The sequence below is a fragment of the Dermochelys coriacea genome, chromosome 7 (assembly GCF_009764565.3).
Source record: "Dermochelys coriacea isolate rDerCor1 chromosome 7, rDerCor1.pri.v4, whole genome shotgun sequence".
Classification (NCBI taxonomy): Eukaryota; Metazoa; Chordata; order Testudines; family Dermochelyidae; genus Dermochelys; species Dermochelys coriacea.
Window position 1 is genome coordinate 11,592,426 of NC_050074.1, and position 23,649 is coordinate 11,616,074.

Here is a 23,649-nt window from a genome sequence, read left to right on the forward strand (position 1 = left end):
AAAGCAAATTATGAAAGAGCAGCACTGCAAAGTCAAACTTTAATAATTCACTTGTACCTATAAGGTTCATGTGTTATCAAGTCTGAAATTACTTACAGACCATCTAATCCCATTGTGCTTTTTCTATGAAATATCACTTTGGAGAGCTGCTGGTGGTGGTAAGCAAAGACTGTTATGAATGATGGTTCATTTTAAAATAAAAATGTTTTCAGGAAAGGCAATAATATTCTTTTAACCATCTGAGGGCAAACAAAATGATTCAGTGTACTTCCACCCTGCGTAAGAATTATTGACATAATACTTAATCTTTAAAACTGATAGACATGTGCCTAAAAGCTAATAAAGTTCACCCTAATATAGATAAGCAAGTAAAATCGTAGATCATAACCTATGATAGCTTTAGATCATGATCATATGACCGTAGCCAAGGGATAAAGAAAACTGAAATGATTTAGAATGGAACCCAATAGGTTATATCTGATATTAGCCAATTTGTGAAGCAAAACAGTAATGTCAGGAAGATGCAAAGGTGCAAAATCCATTTAACTGTGTCCAAATGCTTCTACTCTTTGACCCTAATGTCTTTAAGGGGAACTCCCCTTAGGGTCAGCACAAGAGTGCTTAATAATAAAAAGCCACAGCCAGTTGATACTATATGACAACTGACTAACCTCTTTAAATGGCTGTGTGTTTTAGCTATTATATTTATGTAAAGATTTTTGAGCCATTTCTATATGGAAAGGTCCATTAACTGTCAACTTCCTCCCAATCTACTTAAATACAGGGCAAAATAAACTGCCTAGTGTTCATTAGGCTTTCTATTAGTAGCACTTTTCAACAGCAGGTGAAGCTATGTGTGAGTGTGGAGATTCGATGCAAGTAAAGAATTAATGGGAAATAGTGGCCAATAGGAAATAAACATTGTTACTATACATATATTTTTATATTCATTTCTAGACCTTATTGAGCAGTGATTAATCTGCTTTCTAATTCTCTTCCAGAAATCCCGAGAAGAAGATTCAGAAGATGGAGTGGGATTTAATGAGAGCGGAGCAAGGCCTCTTAGTGCAACAGAAACTGTAAGAGCAAGGTACTGTCTTTGCAATTTGGGAATTTGTATTTCCCTTTAACATACTCTGTTGTATTAAAGTAGTGCACTGACACCCCAACAAACATGGCACAATTTTGTGCTAGGTGCTGTACAAACACACAATAAGAGACAATCTCTGCTTCAGAAAGTTTATAATCTACATAGACAAGACAGACATACTGGGAGAAAGGAAACATTATGCCTGTTTTACAGATGGGTAACTGAGGCACAGAGGGATTAAGTGACTGTTCCAAAGTCTGTGGCAGAGTTGGGAATTGAACCTAGAACTTTTAAGGTCTATGCCAGTACCTCAACCACAAGACCATCCGTTCTCTCTAAGAAAGAGGACAGCTAACTTTTTATTAATCTTTCCTTTGCGATCACAATTTTCCATCATTTGTATAAAATATAGCAACATCAATACAAATGTTGCATTTGGTCTCCCTCTATTGTATTTATGGTATAATCGTATCAGTATATAAAACTGCAATTGTACCACACCCTTTCATGGTTCATTATGAAATCAATATTCATGTGGTGATAATGATGAAATAGATGATAATCTAATGCAATAATTCTTGTTACCATAGGAGGTACACTCTTCCTTCCTAACTTGATCACTTTGAAAACAGAATTCCAGGTTTCTGAGCTGATATAACATTATTCTCTTTACTGTTGACATTATCCAGCTTAGTCTTGTACTTCTGCAGTAACTATTTCTCCATTGTCCATTTGTTATTAGCAGTGTGGTGTGTTTGTGAAGCACGGAGAATCAATGTCAGTTAATATATTTACCTGAAAGAAAAAGAATAAATTACCTCACCAGCCTATTGTGTTAGCTTACTAGGTAGGTTTATTATGTAGGTACATTTTCTAGGCAATTTCCCAACCCTTCCACAAACATATTTTGATAGCCAGTATTGATTGGCAAGATTTGAACTGAATACAAAAATATTGCATAACTATTGATAGGAGAAATATGAAAGTACATAGGCAATCGGACGCTATGCTGGTGAGCACTAAAAATTGCTTATGAATGAATAGTTCTGTTATCTTTCCTATCCCCTAATCCTTGGTCTTGTCATTTGCAGTACTATTCTACAGCCAGAGACTTTTCTAGACACCTTACAGCCGATCTCTTTACTCGTGATTTTGTTACAAGATCCCCATTTTTGGAAAGAGGCTGTTTTCAAGACCAGTATGAGATTAGTAACTTGTGTTGTCTTCTCTGAATGCATAGGTACTATTCTGATCATAGATACTATGAAAAACATAAGATAGATAGCTACGATCCATTTGTGAGACATATAGGAATGAATAGTTTGATAATTGCAAAATATGGTTTTAGATCCAAGGTATTAGTCCAAATCCAAGTTCAGTTAACGTCAATGGAAAACTGTGAGGGGCTGATTGGGCCTTTCAGAATAAAAGGCTGTTACAATCTGGTTATAACTTCTATACTTTTAATTTTATCTGTTTGTTAAAACATTTATAAGTTGCAGATTGTCTAACTTTTGGGAATCAGATGTTGCAGCACAAGTTTTTAAGAAATATGATAGTGTTTTGAGGAGATTTTAATATCCATTGTCCATTAATTCATACAGTTTCCCCTGCACTACCCTTGAACTGAGATTGTCACTCTATGATAGAACATTGTGTATTCAAATGTTTTTTTTGTTCAACTCTGCCAAAATGAAATTGAATAACCTGGATATTTTCTGAGCATAGTACTAGACAATAAATGTACCATATTGTATCTGAACATGTAAAGAGGCAGGCTCATTTAATGGGCAGTGAGGAAGAGCTCTTTGAAAGATCCATGGAAAAATCTGTAATGATTGCATAAAAGAGAGGAAGGTTCAACTTTATATTTAAACTCAGTTGCTGTTATGATGATCAACCCAGTTTTCTGTGCTGTTTAAAAACATTTTTTTTTACTGTTCAAATGCAGAGTTTGATATGTTACAAACTATCAAGCTGATGATATTCATGGGCCTTTGAATCTCAAATTCTTCTATGCTTCCTTTTGAATTTTGTGTTAAGTCAGGTCTTAGCAGAAAAGGGAAGAAATCACGGATAATTAAAGCTTAAAATATTCTCATTTCATGGTGTGGCTAACAAGTGAAACTACAAGTAATGATGTAATCTAACATGTCAAAAAAGAAAATGAAAAGAGGAGACAGAAGGCAGGACAGAGCCAAGGGATGCAATGTGCCATGTTATCTTCTAATTAACTAACTGATCCTTTAAACTGTCAAACTCAGCAAGGAACTTCATGGCCTGGCTTCTTATTAATATTCATATTAGGGCACTGGAAGCTATGATTTCAATCCTACTGTTTATAGTTAAACATTTTTATTTTAAATTCCTGGCTAACCAAGGTCTCAACAGCTTCACATTCATAGGGAAATGAAGGCAGGCCACCCTGAATTGTATAATCCACTGCTGGGGAAAATTCTCTGAGGATGCATATTGATTTCTGAATTATTAAGGGAGCTTGTATATTGAAAAAACAATTATTTTTCTTTTTGCTATAAGCAGCCACGTTGTTAATCACATTGAGCTCTGCATTGTTAAATAAAAGAAAGATGCAGGTAATGTTCTGTAAAACAGTCCCACTTTTAATTTCACACACACAAATGAATATGCAATTTAATAAAACCCTGTCATAAGCAGGCCTGGATGAGTTCATTTTACCTGGTAGGTTGCAATCAAGGACCACTTCTGCAAAAATCTAAGTCCCACAAGAAAAATAATCTTTAAGGATTGATAATACAGCTTTTCTCTTACATTTCAATCTGCTGGTTTTCTTTTGCACCCAGTAGACTTGCCTCTTGCCTAAAGTCTAGGGGAGCAGCTGACATTTGGCTCATTACTGCTTACAGTTTTTAAAAGGAAAAGGCAGCATGTTTAAAAAATGACTGTGTCCATCTACAATGCCGGTATTCTGTTTGGGTCCAATTTTCCATGCACATCTTTCACTTACTGTGACTTGCATGTGTGCAACTAAGCGTGGAATTAGGGCTTTATCCTGCACTACTAAGTCAATGGGAATTTAACACTGACTTCAACAGCAGTCAGATCTCACCCCGAGTGGCTAAGGACTGTTAATTTCATTTTACACTTGCAATTCATATCTCTCTATACACAGTATATTACATTGTGCTTTACGGCAGTATGTTCAGCAAAGGGACAGCTGAGCTATAAATCATGGCCATGTACGTAATACTGCTCATTGCAACAATAATTAAATTGTTTGAATATCATTAATGACCTTAATGACACACTTAAAAAGAAAAATGGGCTTCCAGCTCTCATTCCCCAAGTGTTCTCTCTCTATCCAGCTTCCGCTGCCATAGCTTTTCTGCCGTTTTCAACGTGCTGCGTTAGGAAATCAAATTTTCAATCCATTAAATATTTTCCACAATGAAAAGTGCAAGTTTAACCCATGTTCGCCTCCATGCCCAAATGGGGAAGGGAGCAGGTGCACCTGCATCCCTGATGGTGTTGGGGGCAGGAGGAGAGAAGGAAGGAGTGTTACTTTCTTCTATCTGACATTTCTTCTTCCCGTGGACCCCCTCTCCAGGGGCTGTACAGCAGGTCTCTCGCTTCTCCCCCCTAAACCCACGGGCCACCAAAGCATAAGTTGTAGCAGAGAATCTGTAGTAACTTACGCTCTGCCCCTGAAATGGTTTGGAACCCCCATTGGTGGTGTTCCTAGGGTCATTACTCATGCTGTCCAGAGGCTGCAGTGAGTCAGACGGAGCAGTTAGAGGCAAGAGACATCTTTCATTGCCTTTGGCAGACCCCTAGGATCACTAGGTTTGCCTCTATTCTCTTCCGTGAGGACAAGCTTTGCTTGCCAATGCTGCAGAAAGCCTGTGGCTGAGACACTGTGTTTGTAAGAAACCATACACACACATAGATAAACACAGAGGTCTTTCAAAACCCCTGTGTTCTAACAACAATGGATGGCCTCTCTGGGTCTTCCTATCCAGATAAAGTACATAGATATTTTCAGATGTTAATCCCAATATATAACCCTGCACACACATTGTACACTATGAATATGACCTATTGTGTGTGAATGAGAGGTTTAATAAAAAATATTCAAATACATAAACTGTCCATCAGCTAGGTCAACATCAGAGACTGAACCGCCAGACCACAAATGTTCAATATGTTGACTTTAAATTTCTACGGGGAGCATATGTTATGGATCAAAGAACACACTGATTAATCCAACAGAGACAAAAGGCTGTCACTTTGGTCATGGTGGCATGATACCATCAGTGTTCACTAAGGAAATAAATAAAAGGGAAAACACATTGTGGTGGAAAATTAGCAATAAAGAGAGGTTACATTCAAAAATACTGTTTTTATTAGGTCAAATATGTTTTCATTAATAAATATTTTGATATTTATTATTTTCTAAATGCCATCTTTAGCAATACTGGATTTTTTAAAATGATTATTACATATCGCTTTGCTCTGCTGAGGTTTATATTGAATGTAATCAAACTCAGTGTTTCTAATTGTTGTCAGATCTGGCTAGATTTAATTATATAAACCATCAAATGTACTCATAGGGAACTGTAAGGATTTGCAGCAATGTTTTATTATATATTTGTTTTGTTTACAACCGTATAATTATACAGAATCTTATTAAACTAATGTGACGGGTGGAATGCCCTCAATCCTAATAAGATCAGTAGGTGTGGAAGACACTTCAGATTTTCCAGATCCAACCCATTTAAATATTCATCAGGATGTAATCCGAGACATGCTAGTATTCACATATGAAATCAATTTCCCTCTATGCGCAAGAAAACCCTGGCCAGCAGAACCAGTTCAGATGCACATGGGAGTTGAGTATGAGGGTCAATTCCCCATGTTCTGTGGACCCCACCTCTCTAAAGCTTCTGTGCTTATCCAGTTCTGCAGGGGCTGCACTTGGGCTATGTTAGGTTACTGTTGAGGTGTATGGCCTTGGGGGAATATTCCTTCCTTCCCTGTCTGACATAGAGACACTCAATGCCCATCCCCTCTCCAGAGGTGTCCTAGGTTTGGGACATACTGCACTGTACCATTTTTAAGTTTACAACAGGAACATTTTAAGCAGTCAGAGTATGTAAAGTGTCAATTTTCAGTAGCACCATTTCATTTATATCGTGAAATGTGCACAACCGCTTCGTTAAATAAAGACCAGAGTCTCAGACTTTCTAAAAGCTGTGCACCCCCATTTACTCTCCTGAAAAAATATCTGTATGGGACTGCTGGGGGGCTGAGTATTTCTGAAAATCTATCGTGTTGTCAATTTCTAAGCAGAAATGCATCTATAAGCTGAAACAGACATCACCCTGTGCACTATGTTGAATTTGGGAAATGGAATGCTTAGCTCAATCTTACTTCTCTGATATTTCCACCTGTTTAGTCCATCAGTTATTCTTATGGAAGCAGTTGCATAATATGCATCTTGAAAGGTTTCTAATGCTAAGTACTTTTTCCAAAAGTCAGGCTCCTAATAAGGTATTGTAATAGATATATTCATGAACTGTTTTTCTTATATTGCCTGGTACACCTTTTCTTCTCCAATTTGTGCATCCTTCCAAACCCCTCAGCATGCATAATTTTCAGGAGTACTTACAAGTTTCAGATATTTCTGCTACTTTACATAATCTCTGTACTTCATTTTCCATTTCTTTCTTATTACGCAATAGCTTTTGAACTAGTAAGAAACATGGAAGGTTCTGAATTATAAGACTCTGTTGCAAGCCAAGTTTCAGTGTTAAAAATATGTCCTGTGCCTTGAAAATGTACCTGACACAATACACAGTGATGGCTCATAGTCTGTAGATTTGGGGATGTCTACTCAAGAAGAAAGATCCAGCACAGTAATTTCTGATTAATCTTAGAGAGGGGGAGGGGCTTGGTGATTCCATCATTTGCATTTTCAGCTTCCCTGAGAGCCAGTATATTTAGCGCTGTAAAGGATCAGTTCTCCGATTTACCTCTTACTGTACAATGTTTTACTTTGTGTACTGTACATTTTATATATATACTCTTCTTTGTGGATAATATAACTTTCTGCAAATGCATGCATATTTAGCTGCTCACCTGAACTGATAGATTATGAGAATTTTCAAAAGTGCTCAGTATTAGCCAGATTCTGCTCTCACTGAATTCAGTCAGCCTTTTTACCACTGATTTCAGTGAGGTCAGTTAGGCCAACACTGCGCACTTTCTGAAAATCTCTCTCTCTCTCTCTCTCTCTCTCTCTAATACACATTGTGTATGTGTATTTTATTCAGAGTATGACATGTACATTAAATATGTCAGAAAATATATAATATGCCCACATGCAATATGTATCTACACACAAGCACATGCATTTTATTTACCATAAAATAAAGCTATGATGCTTTTTCTCCTTTTCCAGGGGAATTACTGAATTGATACTACTGTTCTATACTGGGTGGATTCCTTTAACAAGCTGCTAATCTGTTGTGTTTTTAAGTCAGTTGTATTTGTCCTCCACTTGTTCCTCTGCATAATTTAATAGACAGCCGTCCTACCTACATGCTATCCCATCTCAGATCTGATACTTGTACAGTGGCAAATAAAATCACATACTGGGTTCAATACTACAAGTACTGAATGATCTCCACTCCCATTGACTTCAGACACAGCAGAGGATGCCTATAGCTTTGCCAAAGGTGCTCAGAACCTTGCAGGATGGGGCCTGCATTGTACACACTTGTACAAAGGTTAAAAAAATGCATAGGAAACTTATGATCCATTATAGTGCTTGCCTATAGCATTCCTCCTTCAGGAAAGCACAACGAGTGAGGTCTTGGTGGTAAATTCCCATTGTGCTACTGGCCTGATCAGATAGTCTGTTGATTACTAGAGCTGGCCATTGGGAAGCAACATATTGCTAAAACGTACCCTGAGAATTGTTTAGAGGAAACAATGCTAACACAGAACTTTGAATGTATAATAGAATCAAAAAGTAACAGTACTCAAGTTACAGTACCGGAACAAGTTATTTCCCTTGCTCAGGGAAAACTAATTAAAGTCAATTGAAATTTTGCTTGAGTAAGCTATAAAGATCAGGGTCTATATTAATCATGAGCCAATTTGTGCACTGCTAATGGCATTAGCAAAAATACATATCCATTGGAGAAGAGGGGGAAACAATTCTTCCTATTTTTTTTTTTAAAACTGAGTCACTCAAACAAAATCTATGACCTTATTTAGTCAAACTATAAAAGCTTGCTACTTATCACACACTGATGTATTGATTCTGTTTAATCTTCCCCCTTTCTGACACTTTCATTTCTTATCACTGTATAACACCAATAATAGAACACTAAGCAGAGTGTGGTGATTGGCCAATATACATAACCAATTGAAAAATCCTATTGTTCGCTGGAAAAACAATTAGAAGAACATGCCTATATTATATCTGTTCATATTATTATTCTCGCAAGTACATTTGAAATCTGTAGCCAAGTAATAAGACTACATTAACATGCTCCAATGAAAAAATCTCAGCTTTAATATGAAATTAACTCAGTTTCATAGATTTTCAGACATCAAAATGTTTGGTGTACCAGGCTATTTTCTGTCAAAAGGACTTATCAGTACAACTGTTCTAAAACAGAGCAAGCATGTAAAAAGCTATTAAAAATGAACTATAGAAAGTGGACATTTAGCTTTAATACCATTGTTTATCCAGAAATACTTTATTTACTTAATATTGAAGGTGAATACAATTATTAATTTAACTTTCCTCTTTGTGGGAAAAAGCATATGTGGATGCAGATGTAATCAGGGCCTTTTCTTTACTTTCTCACGCCTACTTATAGACATTTTATAGAGCTGAGGCTATCTTCAAACATGTGGTGAGACCAATAATAGGAATTTACAAAATGGAAATTCCCACTAACTTGGAACCCTGCTCTAAGTTTTTGTATACAAGATTAATCACATAGATACTGAGTTTCCAAAAGGATGCATGTCTGTGAAGTTTATCTGGAAGTCAGTGATCGTGTCCTATTTTGGCTCTTTTTCTTCAATATTTTGGTGAGGATGTGCAAGTTTCTTCATGCTATTGTCTTAGAGTGCACTTCCAAAAGACTCTCCTTTAAGCCCCAAAACTCAAACACGTGAAGAAATGAAGATGTAATAGTTAAATTAGAATAGTCAGGGCTTGCCTAATTTCAGGATCAAGGGGCAATTTCTGTAAAGCAATCTACATTTCAAAAGGAAACGAACAAACCTCTTGATGTAATGCACACCATAGCGGTCTTATACCACTGGTATATTTTCATCTTTCCTGCCCTACATACTACAACTTTTCACCCTTAGTGTAATATGGTTTCCAACTAGGATTAGGAACTATTGCTAACTGATGTAGTTATTTTTACAACTATCCCTTTAATGTTCCTCTCTGATCTGAAGTGCTATGGAAGCTTTGTCTAGGGAATTTGGGTGAGACAGGGTTGGGATAAGAATCATTGGCATCAAAACTGCTGACATAATTTGCATGGTGCTTTTGCCTGCCTTCCCTTAATGCAAGCAACTTTTCCAAGAGTTCTAGACTCATGTAATAGAGATCCAAAAATATTTTAAATGACTCTGGAGTTAAGGCTAATTTTTAGTCTTGCTATCAGGGCAGAACTGAGCTAATGACTTCTCTGTTCACTTTCTAAATCTGAACTTCCCCACTGTAAATTCAGACATAGAGGGGAGGAGAAGAATTACCAGCTGGTTTTCTGCCCGGCAAACATACATCTCTTAGTGGTGGGAGGCAAGAATTGCTTTTATAAAAAATTAATACAAACACCAGCTACCAGTCTCTGTAAGACACTGGTGAGGATTGTGAACACCCAGCAAAAGTTTAAAGAACCTGATATGGTCCCAACCAAAATGGAACTGATGACAGTTATGTCAAAACCTGTCCTGGGATACATGCCATGCAGAAAGCTCCCATTGGATTCATTCAGAGATAGATACCATTATGTCAAAATGGAGCTGTTAGGCAGGTCATTTTGACACAATGGTATTTGACAGTGTCCCTTTTCAAAATTCAGACTTCTTGCAGAGTATATTAGTGGAAGGATACAGCACTGGGCACTAGGGGGATAACCTCCTTATTACTCTCGTAATTATTCGGATTAGGCTACAGGATTTGCTCAGCTCAGCGTACAAGTGTTGCTCAGATCTGGTAGATAAAAGATATGTATTTTTAACCCTCACTGCACATAGCAGGCATATTACCCTTAACCCTTAATGGTGATAGTTTCTTAGGTCCCATAACGTAGGGTGTAAATCCTGCTCTCGAGTTTCAGTATGTGACTAGGATTTAAGTATCTGTTTTGTGTGATTAAGAGTAATTTTGTGCAATGAAAGAAAACAGTTCACTTGTGACAGGTGGCAGAAAACTAAAAAAGATAATTACTCTTTTTAGCCATCTGTGTTAACTGCCATTAGCAGAATTAAACTGAGATTCACCACTTTAAAATTTGAGGCAGAACTCCTTTTCCCTTAGCTGCATAATATAACATTGTCTGAAGACTAATTAGAAAAAAGTAATTTCAGCCTGCTTGCCATGAGGTGCCTATTTATTAATTTTATTAGCGATGTCAGAACTCTAAGATATGATAAATTAAACAACCACTTGCATTAAAAGTCTATGAATACTATCAGGGCTCAGAAAAACTAGTCATTCCTTGTGAGTGGGAAATTTGTCCTGGCAAGTGAGCAGACCCACATCACCAATGCCTCAAGAATCTGAACATTCATTAAAAAAAAAGTTTTTAGCCCTTATGGTTGCAGAGAGAACTTTCTAAATGCAAGGCAAGAGTAAAATGATGCAATGTGGTCTCCCTGAATTTGCAGACACCCCTAGTGCCTGCGCTGTTGCTCTCAGCTTTGGGCATGTCTCCACTAGCATTGTTAAAGCTCTGTGTGTAGTTGTGTCATAGCGCTGGGAGAGAGCTCTAAAAAACCCACCTCCACGAGGGGAATAGCTTTGGTGCACTGTCTACACTGGCACTTTACAGCGCTGAAACTTGCAGCGCTTGGGGTGGGGTGTGTGTGTGCTTTTTCACACCGCTGAGCGAGAAAGTTGCAGTGCTGTAAAGTGCCAGTGTAACTATCAAGATCATGCTAGTGCTATATCTTGGGAAAGCTACGAGCAGCTGCATGAGACATACTCTCTTTCATCCTGAAGCATCTTTGCACACATGGGGAATAGTTCAGCATCACCATTCATTTTTGTCCATGGCTTGTTTCTACAGGAAGCCAAGCCTAGTCTGTTCCTGTATGTGATGTCCTTCCATTTAGTAGACGATCATCTCTAGACTGAACTGACCTGGGCTGTCCTTGCATTATTTTCCTTGGCATCCCATCATCAATTTGTCTCCTTCAGTGTCCCCACCATCATAATCTTTTTGATAGTTGCCAATCCTGTATCCTGATTTTGCATTCTACTCTCCTCCTAACTTCTTCAGGCAAGTCAGTCTAAGACAGTGGTTCCAGACTACTGGACCCCTTTCAGGAGTCTTGAGTACCCTAAGTTTCACGTCACTTAAAAACTACTTGCTTACAAAATCAGACATAAAAATACAGAAGTGTCATAGCACACTATTACTGAAAAATTGCTTCCTTTCTCTTTTTTTTAACCATATAATTTTAAAATAATTGATTAGAATATAAATATTGTATTTACATTTCATTGTGATACTTGAGCCTGCTTTTTACTTGTGAGCCTTGTCATTCAGCGGCCGGAGAGCAGTGGCTGCTGGCCAGGCGCCCAGCTCCAAAGGCAGCATCGCTGCCAGCAGCAGCACAGAAGTAAGGGTGGCAAGGTATGGTATTGCCACCCTTACTTCTGCACTGCTGCTGGTGGCGGTGCAGCCTTCAGAGCTGGATGGTTGCAGATCGGCGGCTGCTGGCCATGGTGTTCATGTTGTTTGGGAGTGGGAGGGCTATTTTTTTAATCCCGCTCCTGTCCTGCCCTGGATAGGGTGGATTGGCCTAATAAACACATATATCCGAAACTCATTTTTTATAGAACCAGTACATCAAACAAACTAATTTATATGGATTTCGACTCAGATCTGTAAAGTAACAAGTGGAAATGGTCATGGATTTTGGATGAACAGCTAACCATATTACACATATTGCAATCTGGAGTGTTAGATCCCTGCTTGCTCCAGACCAGACTGAGCTAGCAGTGGAGGAGGCAAGTTAAGTAAGGGATCTAACACTGGCTGCCATACAAGAGACACATTGGTTCGGTACAGGAGAGTTGACAGTTGGAAATTACTTTCATTTATTCTGGATATTCAAGGGGACAAGTGAAGCATAGAGCTAGGGTTGCTATAGCAGTGGGCAAGAGAACAGTTACTTCAGCTAACAGCTGGAAACCAATGTCTGAACAGATTGTCATAGCAAGGTTTACTATTGCCTACAATAAACTATGCATAACTGTGATCCGCTGTTACGCATCAACGAAAGTATCGGGAGAAGAAGAGAAGGATGGTTTTTATCAACAGCTGGCTAGCATTGTAGCTGAGATTCCTGATCATGATCTGATTCTGAGAGAGGTGAATGTAAAGGTTGCTAATATGCATGGCAAACCGAGATAGACACTGAGTAATTTATGGGTGAAGGTGAGGCGGGGAGAGGTATAAGGGAAATGAGAGCATTTCTACCCCACACATAGTAACCAGAAGTTGCTGAGTGAGGGGTAGAATACTGGAGACCCTCCCTTCTTCCAGTAGCTAAGAGTCTGCGGGGGGGTGGGGGGAGGGGAAGAGAGAACAAATTTCCTTTTACCATCCAGCAGCTTAAAATGTATACGACACTAACTAGGCAGAGGCTGATACAAAAGATGGAGCCTATGAGGAAGATCCAGGAACAGCAACTAAACTGAAACCTAGTACCATACCTTCCCCTTTCTTTCCACTACCTGGATATTGCAGGCAGGCTGGACTTCTCCCCAAAGGGTTGCCTCTAGTCCTTGCTGATGAGACCACCCATGCTTGTCCTTTGAATCTATGCTTTGCTTAGTGAGTTTAGTCCTCTGGCTTTGGAGTGTAACCTTTTTGGGGCAGGGGCTATCTTTCTGTTGTGTGTGTATATATCGTATTAGCACAATAGTGTCATGGTCCATGAATAGGGCTCCTATGCACTATGTTAATACAAGTAATAACAACAATAGGAGTCTGGAAAATTTTTCACTATCTGAATATTGTCCCTGGCTACTATGATCATACCCCTACAAAGCCATAGCAACAGCCTCTATGCTGCTAAAACAAAAGGGTGCTACAGAAATACTATGAACATCTGTTGGACCTTTGAGTAATAATGTATTCTCAAATAAACTGTCAATTCTAGTGTAAACACCATGCTAATCACCAGTGAGAGGTTTCATTTTCTCACAGGTTCATCCTGTCTAATTACGGCATCTTCTGTAAAAACTAATACTAAGTACAGTTCATTAAAAAAATGAAGTGATAATAGGGGTGGATTAGATTAAAGGCATCATATCTGGCTTTTAACCACTGTAATCACCAATTATAAAACTGAGAATAATGTCATGGTTCCTTTCTTGTATGAAGTAGTTTACAAGTGCATTTTTTCAAACACTATGTGGTTAATGACAGACCTTTTGTCATGTTCTGCTGAAATTACTTTTTAGCGGGGGGAGAAATATGCCTCCAATAACTAAGTATGTAGCTTTCAGGTAGAGTTTCACATAGGGTAATAAAGTATGTAAAGGTAAGACAAGATGTTTCGACAAAACGATCTGAGATGGTCATTAGAAAAGACAAACATAAAGGGCCAGATCCTTAACTGGTATAAACTGGCATAGCACTATCAAGTATCAAGGAACTAGACTGATTTATACCATCTGAGAATGTGGTCCTATGGCTGGATTACAAATTCTCAGGGGTAGTGTTTGTGTGATAAGTTTGTTGGTTAAACAGGCTACTGCCTGGTGTAGTTCAGTTCTCCCTGCCAAAATCTGTGTGTGTGTGTGTGTGTGTGTGTGTGAATATGAATAGGAAACAAGGTGCATTCAGTATCTTCCCATGTTGGCAAACTCAGGCTTTCTGTTTCTAAGAAACATGAAGACTGACTCAGTGTTAAACATTCCAACATATGCATGGAACCGAAATATAGTTACTAGATTGGGGCCGGTCACTTTCTAAAGTGATGTAGGACATCTGCAAACACACTGGTTATTTTGAGAGGTGGAATAACATAACAGTGCCTTTTGTTGCTGCCAAGTTTGTCAGACAGTTGCACAGGTCCAAGGTGGCAATACCGTGAACATTCTAATAGAAATTGGGTCTCTAGAAATCTGTCTTCTGTTTGTGATTACTGTGATAGAGATGAGGTGGCTTTCATTTGGTGGCTGGGCAACTGATGTCACCCTCAAGTACTGGTCCACAGAAATAAGGGATGACTTCTAGTGCCAGCTAAGGAGATATCTACTTTGGCATGAGTGGCAGACTTGTGTGATTTTGGAGCTAAAGAACCCAAATTCTGATCTCAGCATTTCAGTGGTTGGGAGTGTGTGATTTATGTAGAACGATAATTATCTGAATGCTGTATGTGGATTCTTTACAGTAAGAGCACAATTAACAGCCTTATTCCTGCTCTGGAGGGGTTTTCATGTCCATACACCCCATGTTTGTCTTTTTGAATGTGTATAACATTAAACAATAAAGTACACTATTGTGTATTATAAGTGCTATTACCCAGTCGATTAGCTACCCAGTAGCCAGAGTCTTGAGAAATGAAATATGCATAGATAGATTCTATATTAAATTGTTCATTAGGTTTTTAATTGTGATCCATACATCACCCCTATAGCTTGCATGTCTTATTTAAACAACAGAAAATATTTGCTATCACGGAAAAATGAAACAAGTTTAATTCTAGTAAATAGCTGTCCTATTCTATATATTTAACATGAAGCTTCCCCAATCTGCTTTGCACACCCGTGGTACCGGAAATGTTCATCTTTGTTTTTGTGTGCAGGTATAAAGTCCTTTCTTCAGCAGAGGATAGTTTTTTTTTCTTTTACTTTAATTGAATACATTATCTGTAGATCTCAGCTCTCCAGGTGCTTCCAGCTACCATGTCCTCAGTTGTTTATATTTAAACTAGATAATTTGATGTACTTTATACCTAAGTAGATTTTACAATTTATTTTAATAAAAAACTATCAAATTGCCAGGGATTCTGGTTTGGAATATAGCAAACAATCATGCAGCCCATTGCATCTCTTCTTTGACCTCAGTCATTAAACAGTTAATATCTCAAATAATGCATTATTGCAGAGATATAAGCTCTGTTTCCAATGAGCACTACATATCACTAACATGACACATGCACAAAAAAGTACATATGTCAACTGGCAAGTCAGCCACTGTCTGGAGTTCCCCAAGGGGAGGGATTCATGCATGGGGCTGCCAAACGAAGGGTCATGATTCAGTCTGGCAGGGGGCATAGCCTGGACACATTTTTTCTTAATTGCCTAGCTGTCATCTGAGACATGATCCTGGGTGACATTGTGGCTAGAGCAATGGAGAAAATAAATGCACAGAATCTCATATGTACCAGACTCCCAAAATGCTCTGTTTATTTGTTTAATAGTCATTATGAATAAAAATAAAAATAACTCTCCTTTCACGTCTACCCATAACTATCGCCCATCGTTTTGCCTGTGTGTACAAACACACACAAAATTACATATTAAGAATAGCACAGCATAAAAATATGATCACTTTTCAATGTTTAATGTTCCACTTTTACATTCCATCTGACTATGCCTTACGTTGTAACTTCATCTACTATGGGGAGAAAGGTTAAAGATATTTGCATTTGACTGTAAAGCCTGATGGCTGGGAATGTACTAACAGTTTATTCACAGCAGGAAGTAGTGTAATTGTCAGTTCTATTTTTCTCTTCTAAAGAGTAATTCTCTGGTGAAAGGGGAAACTTCCCTCCTCCTCCCCGCCAAACACCACCAATGTTAACAAGATTTTACAAATTTGGCATATGGTATCCTAACTGAAATGAGTGCAAATGACCTAGCTGTTGCAAGATAAGAAGACAGGGTACAATACTGAATATAGTGAAATCTGTATTTTGAAACCACATGAGACCGACAAAATAAAGTTGATTTAATGACGATAGTGTTTCCAATGAATGTGGAAAAGAATTGCACTGAATACACATGGGGGTACTTTTGGGGTATTCTCTTTGGAGATTTGCCTAGTAAGGAAGGTTTCGGAGTGGTAACCGTGTTAGTCTGTATCAGCAAAAAGAACGAGGAGTACTTGTGGCACCTTAGAGACTAACAAATTTATTTGAGCATAAGCTTTTGTGGGCTAAAGTCCACTTCATCGGATGCATGCAGTGGAAAATACAGTAGGAAGATATATATATATATATATACACACACACACACAGAGAACATGAAAAAATGGGTGTTGCCATACCAACTATAACGAGACTAATCAATTAAGGTGGGCTATTATCAGCAGGAGAAAAAAAAACTTTTATCGTGATAATCAGGATGGCCTATTTCCAACAGTTAACAAGAAGGTGAGAGTAACAGTAAGGGAAAAATTAGCATGAGGAAATAGTTTTTACTTTGTGTAATGACCCATCCGCTCCGAGTCTTTATTCAAGCCTAATTTAATGGTGTCCAGTTTGTAAATTAATTCCAATTCTGCAGTTTCTCATTGGAGTCTGTTTTTGAAGTTTTTTTTAGTTCTGAAATTGAGTGACCAGGGAGGGTGAAGTGTTCTCCGACTGGTTTTTGAATGTTATAATTCTTGACATCTGATTTGTGTCCATTTATTCTTTTGCGTAGAGGCTGTCAGGTTTGGCCAATGTACATGGCAGAGGGGCATTGCTGACACATGATGGCATATATCACATTGGTAGATGTGCAGGTGAACGAGCCTCTGATGGTGTGATTGATGTGATTAGGTCCTATGATGGTGTCCCTTGAATAGATTTGTAGACAGAGTTGGCAACAGACTTTGTTGCAAGGATAGGTTCCTGGGTTGTACAAACACCCATTTTTTCATGTTCTCTGTGTATATCTATCTTCCTACTGTATTTTCCATTGCATGCATCCGATGAAGTGGATTTTAGCCCATGAAAGCTTATGCCCAAATAAATTTGTGCATCTCTAAAGTGCCACAAGTACTCCTCATTCTTTTTTTTTTCAGTAAGTACAGGTTTTGTTGTAATAGTGAAAGATTGAAATATGTCCCCAGCTAGCCAGTAATGGATATGGCTGATAGAAGGTCATCATAGGGCCCATGAGGTGAACGTGTGCAGATGGAGAAGGGAGAGATCTTTGCAGATAGGCAATGTGGTCAGATAGGCAGCGTGGTCTGTGGTCTGAGCAAAGGGTTACGGGGGCTAAGAATTCACATCCTGGCTCTAGCAGGTCCACTGAATCAGATTCTCCAGTGATCACCTTGCCCCATTTTACCACTCAGGTGTCTGAAAGGGGCCATAATCTGACTGTAAATGCCCAGCAGAGAATTCCCCAGGCCTAACGGAATTGTCTGCTGGGTGTAAGTGTGCCTGTTCCAGCTCTGTGTTTCTGCCTCATTTCTACAACCGTCACCCCTGCGGTAGGGGAATATTTAGAGTATGAGGATGAGGGCAGAAGAACTCCACTTTGCCATGGCAATCCTCTAGTGGCATAGGACCAATCAGACCCTGAAGTCAGCAGCAGAATTTAGGGCCGTCTGATGACAGCTCTAAGTTTCATTGATGCTAGGCCCCTAGAGTCAGGGAGTCGTTACCCTTTTCTATCCTGCCCTGAGAGCATCAGGTGTGATACAAAGCCTAGTAACACTAGCCTTTTAAGCAATCATTTACTAGCACTGAGGGAAAGGTCTTTGTTTTACTTGCCCACAGCATAGTTGACTAAAGCTGTGTACTCACTGTGCGATTATCATTAACAGTGAGTCCAGTGCTTCAAAGGGTCAGCCATTTAATTGCATAAAAACAAAAGTTTAACCACAAAAGCTGCACAATTATCATTTGTCAGTGGACGCAATATCTTCAGGCTATGTATTCATCAAATGTTTATTAATCTAAGCCTGGGGTTTTTTACAGGATTAGAAAATATTACTTCCGATTTAAATAGTGTTTAGAGGACAGAAATCAAATACCAAGCAGTATTTATACAGTAACAGTTTTCTTAAGAATGGCCCAATGGAATAGTTGGAAAACAAGAAGCTTTCTTGAATTTTCTCGAGTAAAATTTGCTCCCAAGAGAAGACAACCAGCTAATTATTTAAAAATAAAATGGGACTGATTTTCAGAGATTGAGCATCTGCTGTTCCAACTGACTTCATTTGGAGTAGTGGATATTCAGGATCTGTCTGTCTATCTGATATATATTTTTTTCCATCAGGTTGTGGTGTTGGGTTGCTCTGTGAGAACCTGATTGCTGGAGTCTTTCCACTGACTTCTGCAGGAGCTGGCTAAGAAGCTAGTACTCACGGTTCACTGCTATTTATTTAACAGTATAAGTAGCACTGAAGAATTGTTTTTAAGGAACAAAGCATATAAAGGTCTTTCTCCCTGCACCAAACAGATATAATAAAACAAGGAAAGGTTGTAGGTTGAAATGTGGGTCTTTTGATCCTGGTAGGGTTGATAAGAGAGCTTGATCATGTCATACTAAGAGCTTCCCTAAAAGGTAAATGTGCACTTTTGGATAATTCTCAGCAGTTCAGTCATATCTGCTAAATCTAAGCAACTTAACTCCTGCAAGAAGTTGTCTGCTTTTCAGTTACTAAAGTATTTAATCATTTCAATTACATTGGGCACATTTTCAGCGGGTCAAACCTGCAGCCTTCGGCCTCACGTCAGAAATATGCATTTAAGACCATGCTGAAGAGCTTGACTGCATAGGAATGGACTGACCACATGCCTAAGTGCTTTCCTCAGTTGAGGGCTTCGCAAGAAGATAATGGTCCGGTGAGGCTCCTCCCAGAGAGCACGGTCCCCAACATTCTACACTATTTGCCTTAGTCAGCTCATTTCTAAAGAAGGATCTGTGGCTCACACTCAGACTTAATGAGACATAAATATTTCTATCACTAAGATAATCTTGTTGTGAAACTCCCTGCATTTTTGTTGTTAAATCTGGAAAGTACTACTTTTTAATGTTTCACCTTGGCCCTGTTATAGCCTTGTCCTATATACAGCCGTAAAAGTGTGGAATTTGCTTATAGGTGTCCTTCACTTAAAACAGGCTTCAGCTTGCAGCAGCAATTTGTCAGTGACTAAAGAGCCTGAGGCAAGAAGTAGACATTTACTTACAGAATCTTCAGACTATTTTAAATAGGCCTTTGGGACCTTACAATTGACCAGTCTACAACATGCCCCTCTGTAGCATCTCACTGTGCTATTTCTTTTAATTGACTAACCTCAATACTGGCTGTTCAAAATCACTTTAACCCAAACATGCCCCCGGTCTGAAGCTCCTAATGACCTTCCCCTGGCCCTAAACACATATGGCTGAGACAATGCAAACATCATTTGGAAGATGAGTAAATTCAATAACTCAATTACCACTGCACCAAAGTAACATTTATCAAACACTGGCCACAGCAGTTTGTATCTTTAGCTCCCTGCATTTCAATGGCTAGGCATTTGAGTGAAGGTAACTAATCAATTTAGGAATGATTAAATAGAAATTTGTAACGCTCGGCATTATTAAACCTTCAATCTTCATTACAACTGCTTAATGATTACATCATGGCTGTGTAAAATAAATTGACAATAGCTGGAAACAATCTCATCATAACTGAAAGCTAAAATATTAGAATAGCATTCAATCACAGTCTAACAGAAATATATACGTGCTGGGTTGCAAACACTGAGATTCAAAAGTGTTTCAAATCTGAAAGACCAAAAAAGTAACACACTAGCATCTAAGACTGAAATATTTACATTAAAAAGTTGTATTTGGATCACCCATTCACCTTAAATTCAGCTGAATCCTGATGACTAGAGATGAACAAACAGGTCTAGAAAAAAATAAGAATGGCCTTCTATGGATCATTGCATTAATACACTGATTTATATTTATGAAGTGCTATATTAGAAATGTAAGTTAATTTATTGAAGGAAAATTGTAAGTGAAGTGGCTTCTGCTTTTTGGCCCCTTCAGGTTGAATTACACCACTCTACATTTTATCAGTAGCCTGCTAGCTGGTCTGTCTTCTGCAACCTTCCAGAACTGGAAGTTTCACAGCACTGGTCACTATTCTACCTTAACACTCGGATAGCAAAAATAAAACATACCTTTTCTATATCTCGCATTACCATCTCTTCAAGAAACTGAACGCTCACATTCAAGAGATTCCGCCCCCCCCGCCGCCGCTCTTGTTCTTGAATGATTAGTAAAGTGAAAGCAAAACTGGAATAAAAAACATTTTTAAAAACTATTTATCAATGGTTTTTTTTTATTATTTAGAAAAGGTTATACAAACACAGAAATATTTCCAAAACAAGTAATTGTTAAAAGTTCGGTGGGAAAAATATTATTACCCTCTACCACAAGGTTCAAAACTGTCCGGGTTACTAAAACTGGCAATGTGAATTAGTTACCAAATACTAGACACACTAGGTGGGTGAGGTAATATCTTTTATTGGACCAAATATTGTTTTTTATACTGCAGCATAGATATAATAAAGCAAATGTCCTTAGCAATCATAAATGTAGCCTCTTGCTTCATTTTCCAAATTGAGTCTGGAGAAAGGATGACTACATTAAAATGGAATAGGTCTATCATTTTCTTCCAATCCCAACTTTAGTCATGATAAAAGCATTTAGCAAATGCTGTCATTATGTCAATGGTCTGCTCTTTTTAAGCTGAGGGAACAGCTCCCATTAAACAAAAGCAAGTCAGCAAGGGGTCTACCCATTCTCGGTCCTTTATTTATTTCTTTAAACTCACTTTTGCCAAGTGAATGGGAAAAAGAAGATGAATCTTCTGGGAGAATGAAGGAGCAAGCTGTGAAATGAACCACAGAATAGACAGTGTGGCTCTTGGCCCTATAAAGTTACAGCACACACGCCTACTGTCCCAGGATAACAAATGAAGACACGCGTTTAAGGCTTGAGTGCCAAAGGGTAGCTTATTAAAGCATGGGTCATAAGGTTAAATGCACAGTTATGGTCTGCTTAATTAATTTATTCCTTTAAACCACTAAGTTAAAATATAAATGTTTGAGCTAAAACTTAAATCTTTGTTTCTTTCCACCTAAAATCTCTATGTATATGGGTAGCACTATTATGCTCATATATTAAATAAGATATGTTCACACAAGGACAGGCCCTTTCATGTGAGCTTCCATTTCTTTTCCACTAATGAAATGAATAATTATTCCTTAAGATTCTAGCATCCAGCCACTTTGAATTCTTGGTATCTGGTCACTGTGAAGATTTTATTTTTTGGTGTTGTCTGTATCCCATCTCATAAGACAAAATCTCTCAGCTGGGTTCATTAAAAATTATTCTTTAAACTGTTAAATGGAAAACTGAAAAAAAAAGCAGAAAATAGGGAAATTATTAACCTGAAAAGTCCAGGAAAACACTCTGAGCTCTGACTGAATATCAATTTACTGCCACCAGCCAGCCTGTAATGAAATACAACTATTGCTGATGGCTGATACGCTTATAGAACTGACTGCAAGATGTACCATGCCCAGCAAGGATTTGATGTATACCAAAAAAGAGGTCTGCAATAAAGGCTCCATGGTGCCAGAATAATGTGATGCAAATTAAGATACTGAAACTGAGACACACAGTATGATGTGAGGGTTACCTCTAGCTCCCTAGACTGTAGGAATTTTATATTTCATAGTTTTAAAAGCAATTTCAAATAAACAGGTGCTGCCTAATGAAATAGGTGTATGTGTGTGTCAAAACTTTAGTTCTTTCACACGGACTGGAGGTGAAATCCTGGCCCCATTGAAGTCAGTGTGAGTCTTTCCATTTACTTCAATGAACATTGAATCAATCCTAGGAAACCTGGTTCTAAAGCTGATGGACATGAAAAATAATCATAATAAAAATAATTCCCAGAATAGCTTTTCTGTAAAGTACGTGGCATATTCAGAACACATGAAGGTGAGACATGGTTTAAAGTTCTGGAGGTTCTATCGGGACTATCAACATAAGTCATTTGTGGGATACAGCAGCTGTCCCAAACTCACAGAGATAGAGCCTGTGTACACATACCCTCATGTACTCCCTGCATATGATGGAAAGCTTTTATCAGCGTGACTTTGGTATACTAGCATTACTCCCACAAGTGAGTTCTGTTGATCATCCCCAAATTGCCATATGTTAAGCACAGGGTATTAAAACCCATGAATTGGTTGGAGATTGGAAAGCCCATGAGATCAAAAAAGCGCCTTTTATCTCAAGATCACTGGTTTGAATTTATCCCAGTGACCGAAAGTCGTTACCACCTGACAGCTGTTCAGGGGCCTATGTGAAAGTATTCCGTGGGCTCAGACCAATAGCTAGTGAATATAATTAAAATCTCATCACAACTGGCACCCTTGATAGGAGTCTAAGAAGATAACTAGAACTATTCAATTTGCCTGGTGAAAGAAGTTGCCTCTTACTCCAAAGCAACAGGCTTGAGTTGTACGAGAAGGACAGCGAGAGGATTTGCCCTGTCACGGTCTATTCCAGACTGTACCATGGATCTCTCAAATCACAACACCCTTGTTTGTAAAGACAGGAAAGCCTGCCACATTTATGCTGTGGCATGTAATGCATTTTCTCCACTCCCATCCTCAGGGGTCTGATCCAAAATCGATTAAGTCAATGGAAAGACTCCCGTTGATTTCAAGTGGCTTGGGATCATGCCCTAGTGTCCAATGTGAATTTGAAAAAGTCAGTAAGTCTAGACGTTTCAACAGCTTTCTAGACTCATAGACTTTAAGGCAAGAAGGGATCACCGTGATTATCTACTCTGACCACATAAGAACAGCCAGACTGGGTCAGACCAAAGGTCCATCTAGCCCAGTATCCTGTCTTCTGGCAGTGGTCAATGCCAGGTGCCCCAGAGGGAATGAACAGAACAGGTAATCATCAAATGATCCATCCCCTCTCGCTCATTCCCAGCTTCTGGTAAACAGAGGCGAGGAACACCATCCCTGCCCATCCTGGCTAATAGCCATTGATGGACCTATCTTCCATGAACGTATCTAGTTCTTATTTGAATGCTGTTATAGTCTTGGCCTTCACAAAATCCTCTGGCAAAGAGTTCCACAGGTTGACTGAGTGTTGTGTGAAGAAATACTTCCTTTTGTTTGTTTTAAACCTGCTGCCTATTAATTTCATTTGGTGTCCCCGAGTTCTCATTTGGTGACCACCTTCACCTGCAGGCAACAGAACTGTACTCACCAACTCCTGTAACAGACCCATAACCTCTGGCTGAGATCCTGAAGTCCTCAAACCATGATTG

General features: G+C 38.6%; 1 protein-coding gene and 1 long non-coding RNA gene across 2 annotated transcripts in view; one reads left to right on the plus strand and one right to left on the minus strand.

Annotated features, from left to right (window-relative positions):
* LOC122461025 overlaps positions 1–3,677 on the plus strand; it is a 144,159-nt gene extending 140,482 nt beyond the window's left edge. Inside the window, exons 3-4 of the long non-coding RNA XR_006282705.1 lie at positions 1,002–1,090; positions 2,182–3,677. This is a non-coding gene — a long non-coding RNA (uncharacterized LOC122461025). The remainder of the gene's footprint in view (positions 1–1,001; positions 1,091–2,181) is intronic.
* PDZRN3 (PDZ domain containing ring finger 3) overlaps positions 1–23,649 on the minus strand; it is a 203,411-nt gene that overhangs the window by 55,865 nt on the left and 123,897 nt on the right. The gene's annotated exons all lie outside the window — the stretch shown is intronic.